This window comes from Camelus ferus, chromosome 25 (assembly GCF_009834535.1).
Source record: "Camelus ferus isolate YT-003-E chromosome 25, BCGSAC_Cfer_1.0, whole genome shotgun sequence".
Lineage (NCBI taxonomy): Eukaryota > Metazoa > Chordata > Mammalia > Artiodactyla > Camelidae > Camelus > Camelus ferus.
The window spans coordinates 10,257,434-10,273,351 of NC_045720.1; the positions used below are offsets into that span (position 1 = coordinate 10,257,434).

General features: G+C 43.6%; 1 long non-coding RNA gene across 1 annotated transcript in view; it reads right to left on the reverse strand.

Moving 5' to 3' along the window:
• Positions 1-1,651: 1,651 nt before the first annotated feature.
• LOC116659790 overlaps positions 1,652-15,918 on the reverse strand; it is a 37,597-nt gene continuing 23,330 nt past the window's right edge. Inside the window, exons 3-5 of the long non-coding RNA XR_004315139.1 lie at positions 4,296-4,535; positions 3,001-3,171; positions 1,652-2,080 (exon numbers count right to left, since the gene is read on the reverse strand). This is a non-coding gene — a long non-coding RNA (uncharacterized LOC116659790). The remainder of the gene's footprint in view (positions 2,081-3,000; positions 3,172-4,295; positions 4,536-15,918) is intronic.

Below are 15,918 nucleotides of genomic sequence, written 5' to 3' on the forward strand. Positions count from 1 at the left end.
CCTTCATCTACAGAAAAAGCTTATTACGAAGGTTAAATGAGTAAATTCAATAAAGCCCTCAAGGCAAAGTGAAATAAGTACTAAAAACCTTCCTATGGTTATTTAAGCTCTGTTTCAGAACTCGGGGAATTGGCTAATATACTCTAAGGCATTTCTATCACACACAGAAAATGCATTTACATATATTTTTGGTTTTGTTTTACGGAAAGGAATAGGCACCACTTACACAGGAAACTGGTTGTTTAACTAAATAAACGAACAATAATTAGTGCATGCTTAACACATGCCAGGTACATAGCAGAAGAAAAACAAAAATAAAAAATAGGAAAAATATTTCTGCTCCCATGGAGCTTACAGATTTGGGGGGAAACATGTCAGAACCAAGATAAGTGAGGAAAATGGGTGGCATGTTTGAGAGTGTTAAGGGCTGGAGAGAAAAGGTGATACAGGGAAAGGGGGGTGGGTATTTTCTCCTACAATTAATCATTTCATTAATCAACTCTGCTCAAAACCTATAGGAAGTCAGGCCTGGCCCTTTAAACAGAAATACATGTGCTGGTTGGTGGAATAAATAAGGTAACATGGGCAATGTAAACCACTCCTGTTTGTAAGATGGGCCAACAGTGATTGAACTGTCTGAGTTTTTGCCTAGAAACTCAAGCATCCTTGTCCAGCCAAGGAGGTCCAGCCATCCTTGGCCTGTCACGCACGCAGCTTTCTGTAGATACAGGGCCATTTTTAGACCACTGTGTTGTTACCTTTCCCCTGAACTTGGAGACCCTCCCAGGCCTGAAGGCAGCACAGCTGTTCCATTTGTGTTAACTCAGCCTCTGTGGTCCAGTCTCACTGCATTTGCCTCCTGCAAGTCCTGTGGTCCAGCACGGCTGGACAAGTTATCCTCTGAACTATTCATGAACTCTATCCCAGAACCTAGGATGGGGACTGGGAGTGGTGAGTTGAGGGGACAGGAGTGGGGGTGTCAGCAGCTACAAGCTCCAATATTTTTTTTTTTAAAAAAGAGATGCGAATAGATATGGGGCAATAAAGATTAACCTCGGAGGAGCTGAGGTCAGTCACTTGTACAGAAAACATTAGCTGAACATCTTGTATGTGCCTGTCATTTTGCACAGGCCCTGGGTACGCAGCTGTGAAAAGACAAAGGTGTTTCCTATCTTCCCAGAGCTTTCAGACTAGGGCAGGTTTGAACACACACTGTCACAACAATATTTAACATTTGAATAGATTTGACACTTTAGAAAGTCCTCCTTTGACCCTCAGATGGCCCTATGGAAATAAATAGTATCATCTCCATTTTAAATAAAGTTAACAGAGATCCAAAGATTATGTAAGGAAAGTCAGAAGGTAAGCGGACCATTTAGGACATCATCATAACGGGAAATTGACAGCTCACGTTATTTTTATGGTAAAAGGAGTGACCTCCGAGCTCCTCTGGACTGAGGAAGTGTGCTACCTTAAAAATCAGGCAAAAGCAATAATTGAGCCTATATATAACCTCAGCATGAAAACAAAGCGGTCCTCAGGGAGGCTGCTGTTGGGGTGGAGGGGATGCGAAGAGCAGAGCACATACAGGAGGTCCCCAAGGGCTGACCTCCCCCTGCTGCATCACCTGCTGCAGGTGCAGGGGCGGGCAGTCAAGGGTCCTCCTTCCTAGTCACCTGCTTGGGCATCGCTCCCCAGGGAACAAGAGCTAGTGGTGATGTGAGTTCCCTCCTCTGATGATGAGAGACAAGGGAGAGAGGGAGCTGGGAGGAAACAAAGGCGAGAGCACAGTCCTCCGTCCCACGCCAAGCCCTGGGAGAGCACTCTCGGGTCGCTCTGACAGCTCCCCACGGGCAGCACCGCCAGCAGGCTGGGCACTAGTACACATGCATCAAAAAGAAAGCGGAGGCGTGGAGAGAGGAGGCGACTTTCCATGACAAGACGCCTGTCTTGTTTGCGCTGGGCTGGTCCGTTGGTAAATGGCAGTGCACCAGGATGTACTGAGCTTCTGTTACTTACCTGCGCTGGGCTTTGCAGGCATGTCCACAGGCAGCACCCTAGAGGATGTCTCCCCTGTCACCTGCAAGAGAGGAGGATCCTGGTTCAGGAAACACTTGGATCCTCTGACCACAGACCGAGTTTGCAGGAAGGTGGAAGCCATATGGATCGCCTCCAAGGTGCCAAGAGCGTGCCCTGAAATGCCTCGCTCCCGCAGGAGCTCACCAATCGCCCGAGCGGGTCAGCAGATGTGTTTTTTAATGGAGTCAAATACCATCAAAGGAACAAGCTTCCCCTCACATGACATCCATCAGTTGTTCCCAGGTAATGACAATAGAGGGCATGAATCCCCGAAGAACTCTCCTTTGAGTAGGCGGGGGAGGTGGGGATGGGGGAAGCGGCGTTTGGATTTGTCTATAGCTCCAATTTCCTTTCATGAATATTTCATTTAAATCCTGTACTAATCATTAAGTAGTAATGACTGTCTCTGTCTCCCCTGCACTCACTCTGTCACTCAAGCATCCTTTTCTGCCTCCCATCCTCTCTCCCTCCCTCTTCTGCCTTTCCCCTATCCATTCCTTAGGACACATCTCAGATTTTCTTTCTGTTTCTCTCTCTCCATCCCCCATGCTTCTCTGTTTATTGCTTATTCAACCTTTCTCTTTATCTCTCTCTCTCTCTCTCACACACACACCCAGCCCTTTCTCTCCTGCTCCATCACCTTACCTTACCTTTGGAATCAAAACGTATCTAAAACTACTGATTTCTCAGCCACACGTCACATACAACAAAGCCTATTATAAAAGATGCATGAGTTGGGGAGAACGCCCCAGTTCCAGAAAGCCAGCAGCCAGAAATGTTTCTCTAGAAGATGCTTGTACACACGGCAGGATTCAGGGCCTGAAGGCCCCAGGGTGTTCTAGTCGTTAATAACCCAGTGGACGACCCACACAAGAATCCAGCACAGACCCACGGTTCATTTTATGGGAGACGACTACTCACTCCAGCACAATTCCACGAGGGAGGGAAGAGTCCAAGCGCTCTGTTCTCTTGGGGAGGAAAGAGCCTGCCTTTCCCATGGCGAATCATGCCAGTATGTTTGAGAGGACTGAGAAAGGTCAGAAGGTGCGAGAGCAGGAAGAGGACCCACGAAGTTAAAGCTTTATGATTTTCCTTTAAAAAAAATAATAAAGAAGGGAAATCTCTTGTTACCTTTGTGTACAGAACCCATCTGATCTGTCTCCAACTTTATCTTCTGCCACGTTTTCTCACCCTGTCGCAAACGTTCTCCTTGCCAAGCTTGTGTTCAAGTAATACTAAATGACAAAAATTTTCTTTCTCTTCTCTTCCACCAAACTAAATTACAGGTGATAAAGATTTCCCCAAAATGTTGACAAGCGTTGGTTCTGAGTGATAAACTTAGAAATTAGTTCAATTTTCTTTTTTATGTTTTCCCTCCGAATTTTTCACAGTGAGCATGAATTACTATTGTACTGTTAAGATAAAAACCTAAAAATCAGCAAAAATGCAATAAATTCATTGTGTCTAGCCTACCTTCTCTGCCAGAATCTCTGAGTCCCCATTGCATGAACCTCTCCGCCTGCTCAGAATTGTCAGCACTCTTGTCTTTACAGCACTCACTTTAACCTTTAACTGGATACCTTTATGCTTATTTTTTCATCTAAGCTTTATAAGAGCCCTATAAACTAAGGTGATTGCTCCCATTTTACAGATAAGGAAAGGGAGGCTGAGAGAAATGAGTGATTTTCCTATGTTCACATATTTAGACTCACCTCTCAAATGCATCTCTTCTAGACTTCTCTAGCCATAGCACAGTTGGCAGAGTGGCCATGGGACTTCCCTTAAATGGCTCCACTGATCCTCAAAGGTGGATTATTTACTTCCGGGTGTCCGGCACTCACTAGCTCTGAATATGCTGAACACATTATTCACAAGACAGAACATGCCCTCTTCCACCGGAAGCACTCAGAGAGAGTTCTCTCCAAGCTCCTTCCCCTTCCTCCCAGTTCCTGGCTGGAACTTCTGAAGAAGGATATTGATGAGATAATAATTCCTGCGCATCCCTACTGCCCACTCCCACCAGAATGTCTGTTTGTAATTCTTAGATTTCCTAAAGAAAGTGGCAATATTGGGAGGGCAGGGCTGGCGCCAAGACTTCTTTTAGCATGGAGCAAAGTGGCTGGTGCGGGCTCTTGAAGGGACTGGACTACCTTCTACTTTGAGCTCCTCAGCATAAAGGTGGAAGAAACACCATCCTAAGATGGTCAATGACTTACCTGTTCAGCCCAGTGCTATGTTGTTATCCAGACATCCCTGCCACCAAAGAGTGACAAGTCAATGAAACTTATGCAGGAAGAAACCTGCCTGAACACTTCGGTTTGGCTTCCACTGGTAATCTCCCCAACTCAAAGTGTCATTGAAGCTGGCAAAGAACTTAGGAGGAAGGAACCAAAGATGGCATCTCTGCTTCACCTGGGGCAGTGATTCATCTTATATTCATCTAACTTCTCTTTTCCCTGGAAGTTAAAAAAAAAAAAGCAGTCAGAAGGGGAAGGGGCTAGATTTTATGAGTCATGACAACGAACCACGAAATGGATTGATAACTTGTGGGTTGCATTACTTGGGAGAAATCATGCATTTTGGAAGTGACCAAGGAAGGTTTGAGTTCAATGGCAGATGGTCACAGAAACAAATCTCAACAGAAGAGACACAGAGAGGGAAGAAAAATAACAGCTAACATTATCTCAACAAAACCGTAAACAGCCTCATTCTCCCGTTTTATAGGTGGAGAAATAGAGGCACAGAGAGTTAACTCATCCAAGGTCATCCAACAAGTAACTGCTGAAGCTGGGATTAGGACCCAGGTAGTGTAACTGGAGGACAAATATTCTTTCCACCACTGTCGTACGTACCGCCCAGGGTATGATTGGAACCACCCCCTTTGCACTACTTTGTGTTCTTCTACGTGTGAACAAGAGACAGAGATTGTACAGACATGGGAGAAAGATGTAAATGTCTTTTCATTTTCCTCTAGAAGAGCACTGTTCAATAGAATTTCCATGTGAGCTTCACATATATTTTTAATTTTCCAGTGGCCACATTTTTAAAGAGCAAAAAGAAACAGGTGAAGTAATTTTAATAATATATTTTATTGAGCCAACATATCCGAACTATTATGTGGGCAACATAGAACCGGTAGAAAAAGTTTTCCCAGAGATATTTTCAATTATTTTGCTCACACTAAGTCTCAAGTCACATCACACTGTAGATGGCCCACAGCGTTAAGTGCTCCGCGACCTCATGGTGGACAGCTCGGCTCTGGGGCGGTTCAGTGCTACACCATGGGGAGCTTTAGAAATCACTGGTACCTGGGCTCCTCCAAAGACCCCTAAATCAGAAACGCTGGAGCCGGGGCCAGGCTTTGGTATTTTTATTAAATACCAGGATGCTTCTAGGATGCAGTCAGACTATAAACCCCTGGATGGAAGATTTCTTTTTCTTACTCTAATGCCAGTTACCTTGCACAGAGCCTGAACTTCACAGATTCTCAAAATATGCCCCATGAACAAATGAGAGGGATCTGGACTTGCATATAAGTGTCTTGAATTCTAGTTCTGACGGTGGCACTAAGTAACAGAGTGACCGTGAATTTATGTCAGAATTTCTCTCTGAGTCTAATCTTCCTCATCAGCAGCAACAACCTCTCTGGACTCACTGCTGGCTCGGCCCCTCCTCCCTCTGAAAAGAATGTCTCCTGGGACAGGTGCCACGCACCTGCAGCACACAGCCCTGGTCCAGCCGCGAACGCTGCTTTTGCCGGGGCTTCGCCTCCATCTGCTGCCCACTGCCTGGGGTCCTCAACTACAGAGCACCCTGCTGCACCGCCCTTGCTCGACATATGTAATCACCATGTCACCGGCATCTCCTCGGCCACAGGAAATTTAAATTGCATCTTTTGAGTCTTAATATGCTGTTTCTGGGCTGTTTCACATGCAGTTCCTGAGAGGGAGGCATCTGCTTGGCGTGAGCAGCTATGCTACTAACAGGGGGATGGTGGCGTGTCACTGCTGACAGCACAGGGACAGCTGCATCTCTGTGAGCCGCAGGTTCTCCCTAGGCGTGGGCAGGTGGGGGAAAGGAGGGCACAGGAGGGTAGGGAAAGATGCCTCTTCATGTGAATGCTGCTCACAGCTGTGGTTTTGTGAAGACATGGGAAAAAGAGCTATGAACCTTAGATCAAGTCCAGGCACCCTGAGATGTTGAGGAGTAGGTTTGCTAATATATATAATCACCAAAAGGGAGGGAGGAGGGAAGGGAGATGCTGTCGCACAGGATAAGCCCGAACTCCAAGCAAGTCATCAGAACTCCTATGGTCTACATTCTACCAGCTCCAGCACCACCCTGCCCCATTCCTGGTCCTCAGCGCTTCCCTTAATGCTTGTCCTACGCCCCAGTCATGCTGGACTAACAGCAGTTGCCTGAACAGGCTATAAACTCTCAAGAACCCTTGCGTTTGCACACGCTTTTTTCCCATTTCCTTTGCTTGCTAAATTCCACCCATTCCACACCACTCACTCGGATGACACCTCTTCCAGGAAGTACTCTTTGACCACCCCAGCAAGCCTACTCTGGATTAGGGATCTTTCATTTGTGTTCTTCCAACATGCATCTCTCATCACGGCACCAATCAGGAGATAGTGTCAGTCCCGATGATCTCCATCCCAATAGGCTGTCATCTCTTTGAAGGAGGAAATTAAATCTTTTGTCTTTTCATCCCTAGCACACTGGGTCTGTGTTGGGCTGCGCTCTTTAGGCCTGCAAGGTCTGCACTTGCCCAGCTTCAAGACCGAAGGAAGAGCCCAGAGTCAGTGACAGAGGCATCGGTGGTTTAATGGCTAGGGGAGCTCACATGTCTGAAGCAACGTCCTGGAGCGACAACCCACTGTGTGGGCAGTGTGGTAGGACATGGTGCCCCAGTGATGCCTGGCACTTGGCTGGTGCTTGATAAACATGCTCTATGTAATCAGCCAAGAAACCTAACCATTGAGCTTATCACTGTCATTTTGACTCCTGGGTTAAAAGTACTCAGTTTAAAAATGAACAGTGGATTTATCTTCTTTCCTTTTCCTTCTTTTTTCTTCGTTTCGTATCATTGAGTTTGGGGTGAGTTCAAGGCAGGGGTGAGTCAGGAATGGGCAGGGCTTGTCAAAAGAGAATGTTCTTCCAATACCTCCCAGCTGATGCTTCCTGTCTCCCATTGTGAAGCTGTGCAGAGCAGCAGTTCCCAAAGAGTTAACTCCTGGCAAGATGCCGAAGCTGCATCCTTGAGGCCGGCAGCTTCCTCCTTCCCCACCTCTAACTCCATCCCACAGGATTTTCAGGAACCCTCACTCTAAGTTCTCCTTTGATCACTATTTTGTCCCCTGTTATAAACCCATTCTCTGCCTTGCCCCTTGCAGCAGGGGAGACAAGCTGAGTGTTAGCAGACTGACTGCGGGTTTCTTGGAAGAGGCTGCCTGCTGACACCTTCACTCTGCAGGACTTCAAAGGGGAGCCCCACACTTTGAAACATCCTGGGGGAGAAATGCTGGAAATAGATGCAAACTCTTCCTCTGGAGGCCTGGCAGTATTCTCTTTCAGCTTCTGGCAGAGCCGTTCCCTAAGGAGCCACAGTGATGAAAAGTGTTGCTTAAGTAAAGTGGGAGTAAATGCAGTGAGAAAAATGGGATTCTAACCAGCAATGAGTGCCTCTGAGCTAGAAATTTTTCTCCACTGAGTGTCAATTTCCTTATCCATATAGTGACTAGATTAATGGTCTTTTAAGTGTCCTTCAGTTTGGGGGGATATATTTATTCCTGGGGAGATAGATGGATGGATGGATGGATAGATTAGATAGATAGATGATAGAAAGATAGATAGATAGATAGATAGATAGATAGATAGATAGATAGACAGACAGATAGATGAAACAGAAAACTAAATTACATAAAGACATATGATAGATAATAATTAAGATGATGTTAGAGATAGATGGGTGACAGATAGATTGATAGATGAGATGAGAGGGAGAGATGGAAGGAAGGAAGGAAGGAAGAGAGGGAGGGAGGAAAGAAGGATAGGTGAAGGGGGAAAGAAGGGAGGGTCACAGCAGAAATGGCATAAGAAGATTTAGATCCAGACAAGAATAAGCCCTGGGTTTGAATCCTTGTTTCACCCATTTTTAGCAGATTTTACCTAGTTCCAAAATCTGTGCATTATCTCAGATATTTAACTTCTCTGACTCCTAATTCACTCAACTGAAGTTAGAGAAGAACATTGTATGGCATATCAAGCCTTAAATAAGAAAAGACATATAAATCACCGTGCATCGCTTCATAGATGCCTATTAGATGTGAAATAACTAACAATGGCTAAAGCAGTAGAGAAGCTTGTCGGCTCTCAGGATTTGCGGAAGAAATGAGATACATGCAATTGACAGCTTTGTATTCAGCTGCCTACTTGACATCTCACTACCTCAACCTGTTCCAAACTGAACACTTCATCTGGCCCCCAAACCTCGCCTTTGTCCCCAACCCCTGCTGCTCTCAGTGATGGGAGCCGTCAATCCAAAAAGTTTCTTAAGTCAGAAATCTGGGAGACATTTCTGAGCTTCCTTCCCCTCGCTCTCAAGGTAAATTTTTCACCAATTCTTATCAAGTTGACTTCTAAAATTCTCAGATGACCTACTTTTCAACTCCTCATTGACCTTATCCTAAGCCACAACATCATCTCTTTTATGGACCACCCTGGGAGCCCCTGTCCCCCCTACCTCTGCCCTTGTCCCCCCACTTCCTTTAACCCAGTCTCCATACAGCAGCAGGGACTCTCTGAATCTCTAAATTGATCAGACCACTTGCCAGCTAAAGGTCCTTCAGTGTCCCCTTTTGCATTTGAGATATTATCCAAATAGTTTACCGTAACCAGTGAGGCTCCCATGCTATGGTGCCTCTGGTATCGGACTCCCTCCTACTCCCTACCAGGCTCACTGCTCTTCTTTCTGTCCTCAAACACACCAAGCTATTTCTCACTCTGGGATATTCATCCCCATACCCTCTATTCCTTTAATCTAACCTCACCCATCCCATCCCCTACGCTGATTAATGTCTACTCATCCTCCATCGTGAATGTCACTCCAAGGATTTTCTCTGAGTCCCCAGTTAAACTAGGCCCCCAGTTATACCCTCTATTAGAAGCCTCTGTTTCTCCTTATGAATCCCTATTACAGCTTGGAACTCTGTGTTTGTGCCTGCGATTACTTGTTTGAAGTCTGTCTCCTGAATCAGAATATAATGCCCACAAGGGCAGAGATTATATATATATTTTTTGCTATTGTTGTTCATCACTGTATCCTCAGTACTTAGTTCTAAATACATATAAATATTTAATGTTACTGAATATTTGTTAAATTGTTGAATAAATGAGGTACAAAGTTATTATATCTTCAATGGCTCCCAATAAAAATCAATGCTAAGGCTTAACATTAATAATATTTCATTATTTTTTCAGAGATAAACCTCAAAAATACTTGGAAAACAGGACATCTCCAAATTGAATTTTCTAGGTCCTTGGAATCAAAGGATTCAGAGTTGAAGGGAAGGGTAAATCCTTTTCATCCAATCTCCAACCTGGAATTAGCAGTTTTTAATTTTTCTAACCTTACTGACATTTGTCATAAAAAGTATCTGTTAATGATGAAATGGTGTAATTAGTTTTTTTTTCAACTATTTTCCAATTGATTGTTATTACTCTCATAATGAAAATAATATGTGTAAATTCATTTTCACTTCTCTGGTTTACATGGTAAAGAGGATTGAATCTGTGTGAGAGGTAAAATGTTGGCAGAGATTTTGTATTACTATCAGCATTGTTACCATAAACAAACATTTACTGACCAGGGACCTGTATAATGTGAGATTCCAGGTTCTCTTTATGCAAAAAAGTAACCACAATCCAAAAAGCCTGAGGATTTTACCCCAACTTACACTGCTGATGAGCACAACCTTAACTTGAAAGTCTCAAGTCAAAATCTATAAAATTCGCAAGTTTAAAAACTAAGGCAAATTCCTGAAGCAGTTTTTATCAATCATTGCACGGATTACTACTGGCTTCTACAATGCCCATCTCTAGATTCTCAATTTTCAACCTGCTCATTGGCCTCCTAGTAACTTCTTTCTTAACTAGTTTGTGTATTATTCCACTTTTAGTAATTATAAAATCGGTATCTACACCAGGAAAATTCTTGGAAAATGAAGAGATGTTAACCCACCATTCTGCCAACCAGAGGTAACACTTCATTTTAACAGTCCAGATGAATAAAATTTCAAGCTTATAATGTCATGTCTACTATAGACATTATTGGTGGTGACTTTTATTTTCAAGGAAAAAGCAGACACCAATGTTGTTGCAATTTTTGAAATCACCAAAGAGTCATCAATAACCTCCCCTGAAATGTTGATCAAACAATCCTTGCTGGTTAATACTGACCAGCTAATTTAAAAGTTTCAAAGGAGACATACACAATTTGCCCAAGTTGACTCTAAACGATGCCCAATCAAGTTAATGTTTACATCCACAAGGTGCTCACCTCCACTAAAAACCAGCCTTGCACATCAGCCCCACAGGGAAGGACAGCTCATGCCAGAGTTAAAGGAAAGCTCCAAGATAAAGAGTAACCCAGACAGAAAGCTGAGGTTCAAACACATCTGGTTTCCATTAACTGGGATTGCAACAATGTCTTCAAAGGCAAAGAGCATTTCTCCCTCCACACCTAAAATCTCCTGCTTCCTCCAAGATGGTAGACTCAGAAAAACGTCCTGAATCACAGAACTGAGCTCACAATGAAAGAGTTAGCCTTTTATGTTGATTTTATTTAAGGTTTTGTTTAATAACACAAATAACATATGCTTAAAGCAAACAAAGAGCAAAAGAAGAAAACATGTCACTACAAGCCAGAATTAACTGATACCCTAACATTATTGTTTTTGAAAATATGTAACAAAATGAAATCATATTAATGGTTTCACATATTGCTGTTTTGCTGTCATCCCTTCTAACATTTTAAAGTTGTCTAGTTTCCAGTTGAAAGGACATTCATTAATGTCGTCAACCAGTCCCTTTTGACATTTGTACATTTAGATTGCTTCCAATTTTTCCCCCTATAAACACTTTAACAATGAGCACCCTTCCATTCAACCACTCATTCTACAAAGATTTACTGAGCTCCTACAATGCCAGGCAAAGAAGGCCTAAATATTTTGTTCATCTTCATAATTACTTCTTTAAGACAAAGTTCCCAGAAGTGGAACTCTTGGTCGAAGCACACTTTTTAGATTTTAATTGAAATTGCCAATTGCTCCCCCAGAGAGGTTGTACCCACAGACATTTCTGTCAGCATCACCTGAGATTATCTACTACTTTCCCTGACCTTCACCAGGGAAGGCAGAAGGTCTGGGTTTGGAGCAGGATTACTGAAGATGGTCAATCAAAGGCCTCAGCACTATATGGAAATGCGAATTCTTAGGCCCTACCCCTGTGATCTACTCAATCAACATCTCTGGTAGGTAGGACCCAGTAAGCTGGATTTTAATAATCTCTCCACATGATTAAAATTTGAGAACCATTCATTTAAAGCACAAGAGACAGAACTATGAGGTGTCCAACCAACTAATTCACAGCTCGTGGACCACTCCCATGGATGTCCTTCATCAATAACACTTTCCAGAAACTGACTGAGAGCTAACTCTTCAACAGACGTCCTGGAGGGTTATAAACTCAGCTTTGCAGGTTGTTTGGCAAGAAAGTGAACTTCAGAACTGAGATGGGCAAAATACAGAGATAAGTAGTAGAGAGAGAGGGAAGCAAGCCTCTCCAGGGGGACTGAAAAGAGCGACCAAGGTGGAGCCTAGAGTTTTAGCTGAAACACTGGATTTAAAGGTTGGGCCCGTCTCAATTTTAACTCTTTAACCTTGGACAACCATGTAATTCTTCTGATCCTCAGTTTCCTCTTTTGCTTATCAGGGATAAAACATCCTGTCTTGCAGGTTGTTGTGAGGGTCACATACGATAAGCTATGTGAAATGCTTTGGAAGCTGTAAAGCCCTGTCTACATTAGGGGGTGACGTTATTATCAGAGACCTGGGTTTAGGGGAAAGTTGCCCTTCCTGTGCAGTGCCTCTTTGCCATTCAGACCATGAAATTCACTTCTTCCCCTGAACCTTCAAAGGCCCCATTTATCAAGCGTCAGAGCTCAAAGCAAACTGCCTCCTTGGCCTCCTTTTAAGGGATATCATTTTCATTTCCCAGTTGGAATATTATCTTTCTAACCTCCAGCCTGCAGAAGTGCATGGTCCACCACCTCTCTAAGCTGCATGGAAAATTACTTAGATAGAGCACCCTGGCTGCAGAGAAGGAAAGAGACCATGAAACTACACTGTTGAGGAAGGCAGCAGATTCGGAATTCAAAGACAGGAGGTCAGATTCTGACCCTCTCTCCAGGATGAAGAGGGGATCTTTGGGCATCACAAGAATAATATGGCCAAAGGGTAACTCTTGATTTCTCCTTGAAAATCTGCTTCCCCCTGCATTTTCCCATCTCGGGAAATAACTCCATGGTTTCCTCACACCAGAAATGGGAATTATTCTTGATTCTTTTCTTTGCCTCACCTTTCAGGTCTAACTGCTCACTACATCCTATTGACCTTAAGCAAGTTGCTTAACCTCCCTGAGTGTCGGTTGCCACCTCTGAAAAAGTAGTGGATAATAATGTATCTTATTCCAGGCTTTTCAAGAATTAATTTAAACATCCTTCTAGTCTTTGAACATCTGCCCCGCTGGAAACACCAATAATCACTTTTGGGTGTAAAATGACACCTCTGAGATTTATGGCATAAATATTCATGGGGCTCGGGCTGTATCCCAGGCACTACATCAGAGATACAGTGATGAGAGAGACAGGAGGGTCCCTCTTCTCCTGGAGCTTACAACCCAAGGGGGTAAAAAGTAGGTGGTGGAGGGGGAAATAGACAAAAGAAACAACAGGACAGCATTCAGGACAAGGGTGTCTAAAGAAAGACTTTTAAGATAATTTGAACAGAGTAGTTATATGATGTCTGTGAAGTGGGTGGTCAGGGACGGCCTTTCTAAAGAGATCACATTTAGGCTGAGATTTCAGGGACAAGAAGAAAGCAGTCACGTGATTAGGATGATGGGACAAGACACTCCAGACAGAGGGAACAGCCAGTGCAAAGGCCCTGAGGCCAGAGTGAACTTAGAATGTTTAAGGAATATCAAGAATATTAGCATGGCTCAAATATGGAGAGTTCAAGGGTGTACAGTCAAAGAGGCTGGTAGAGGCAGATCACAGAGGATTTCACAAACCATGGGAAAAACATTAAGGTTTGGTTTTGTTTTGTTTTTCCAATGATAAGGGAGGCCAGCAAAGAGTTTTAAGCAAAAGAGTGATTTAGTTTTATTTGACTTTTTAAAAGATCACTTTGAGTGCTTCGTGGGGAATGGATTATAGGATGACAAGAGTAGAAGGGGAACCGGTGGGGAACCGGTGAGGAAAATGTTTGAACCAGTTCAAGTAAGAGAGGACAGTGGCTTAAACTGGGGTAGAAATGAGGAAGTAAGTCAGAAGAAGTGGAAAATTCTGGGTCTGTTTTAATGGAAAGTCAAGATGACTTTGTGGCCCTTTAGACCTGGAAGGTGGAAAAAAGTTAAAAAAAAAAATCAAAGATAACTCAGAGTTCTGACATGAAAAACTATAAAGCTACTGGGGGGTGGGGGGCAAAATCCAGGGGAAAGCAGGTTTGCAAAAGGAAATCAAGAGGGCTGCTTTGGCCATGTTATTCTTATGATGCCTACAGTGTCCATGTGGAGATGTCAAGTTGGCATTTAGATACATACACCCGAAGAGCTAAAAATTCAAGAGTAAATGGAATCCAACATTACATTCAAAGGTCTATATCTTAACTGTATTATATATTGCTATATAATATATAATATTAGAGGTAGACTCTGCTACATCTTAAGAAAACACATAGTTTCTGCCTTCAAGATGCTCTCGCCACCATGGGAAAAAGAGACAGACACAAAAAAATTGATACCCTGCCATTTGGTAAGTAGTAGGACGGAGGTGTTTATAGGATGCTAACCTGCGTGACTTTCAACCATGCTCTCAGGTTCCTCTCATCCTCAGGTCTGCCCCTCACAAATGGGGATAAAACCACCTATCTTGGCAACAAGACAATAGACACACCTCAGAGGAAATGATGTAATGGAAGTAAATGGAAAACAAAGCCTGAATTATTATCCCAATGCAAAAGTAGGGAGCGGGGAGAAAGCTGGCATGAAGAGCTTATTCACAAACTTACCAGCCAAACACAGGGCTAAGTTCTGGCTGATAGGACTTAAATGAGCTCGTCTATCTAATCACTGCAGCAGGAAATGTAATTCTTCACAAAGCCAGTGTTGCTATGAGGGAATTTGCATGAGGCCTGATAGGATGGAAAAGTTCCTCCTTTGCTGCTGCAGCTGAGCAGTCGCTCCTAAAAATGACACACAAAGGACTTGGTGGCTATTGGTTCCAGACTAGCTTACCCTTGACCCTGAGCAAAAGTCTAACCTTCAAGCTTTCCACCAATGATGACACCCTGTCCAGCTGCGAGAGCCATGGAGTGGATATGCCCTGGGTTAGAACTTGGATGCTGTCTCCTAAGGACCGTAGCACATGAACCAGGCCCTTAGCCTCAGTTTTGGGAATTATACTGTGAATGTGAAAACCATCTCCCACGTAACTGTGAAGATTTACCAAGACCATAAAAACACATAGACTGGTGCATGGTACACGAGGCATGTCCTAACAGTGGAGAGCAAAAATGACATAGGAGTTTGTTCAATCTTTACTCATTTGAAGAGGCCACAGATGAGTTTTGTTCATCTGAACATTGCCAACACTAAGCAGAATGGAGGCTCTCTGTATGTGGAACGAACAAAAGGCAGGCAGAGTGGTTCCATGAAGCTCTTAAAGGACACCATAAGGAACCTCTGGCTAAAACTGCCTTCCCTGATGCTAGAGACCCTTTCCTACTGAGCCCAGCTGGTGCCCGGAAGTTGGAAAAGTCAATTTTATGACTCACAATTTCAATAGCACCTTTGTTTGAGAAGACTGACACTGGCACTCAATGGGAGAAAAAGGAACAGTTCCCGTCACTATATAATTACCTCCATTTTCTTCCTCCCTTCTAACTAAAGGCAAGTCTTATTCTGACAAAGGGAACACTAAAACCTGCTTCTGCTCTGGCAGTTTAAAAAAAAAATGTCATTTTCAGGTTCCTCTGAACACGATCAGCTCATACAGCAGGGGGAACGTTCATTGAAATAAATTTGCTTCACCTTGTAAAAGTTGAATTACACAAAAAGTAGAGGTTTGCTTAGGCTAACGTTTCCCACATTATATGGATTGGGACATTGGGTCTGCAGGGTGTTAGTAGATAGTGGTGGGAAGCAAGGGCCCCATGGCACCTAGGTTTGGGAAATACAAAGGTAAAACTTAAAATTACTGTAACAGTTGAAGAGCTCTTTCTGCGATGGACTTGTTTCATCTTTAGAATGCTACTGTGCATTGTCAGTCTCCAACAGAGGGTGATCATTGCCCAAAGTCACTGGATTTCTAAAGCATCTTACAGGACTTTGAGAAATGTCGCCTGGAGTCAGGGGAATGGACCAGATTAACTTTCCAAATCCCTTCTGGCCCAAATCAGCTGTTCATTTCCTGCCATATAAAATTCAATTGGAAACTACAAATAGACTGTGAATGTTTGCACACTCTCAGAACTGTTCTCTGACAGCCTCATGACT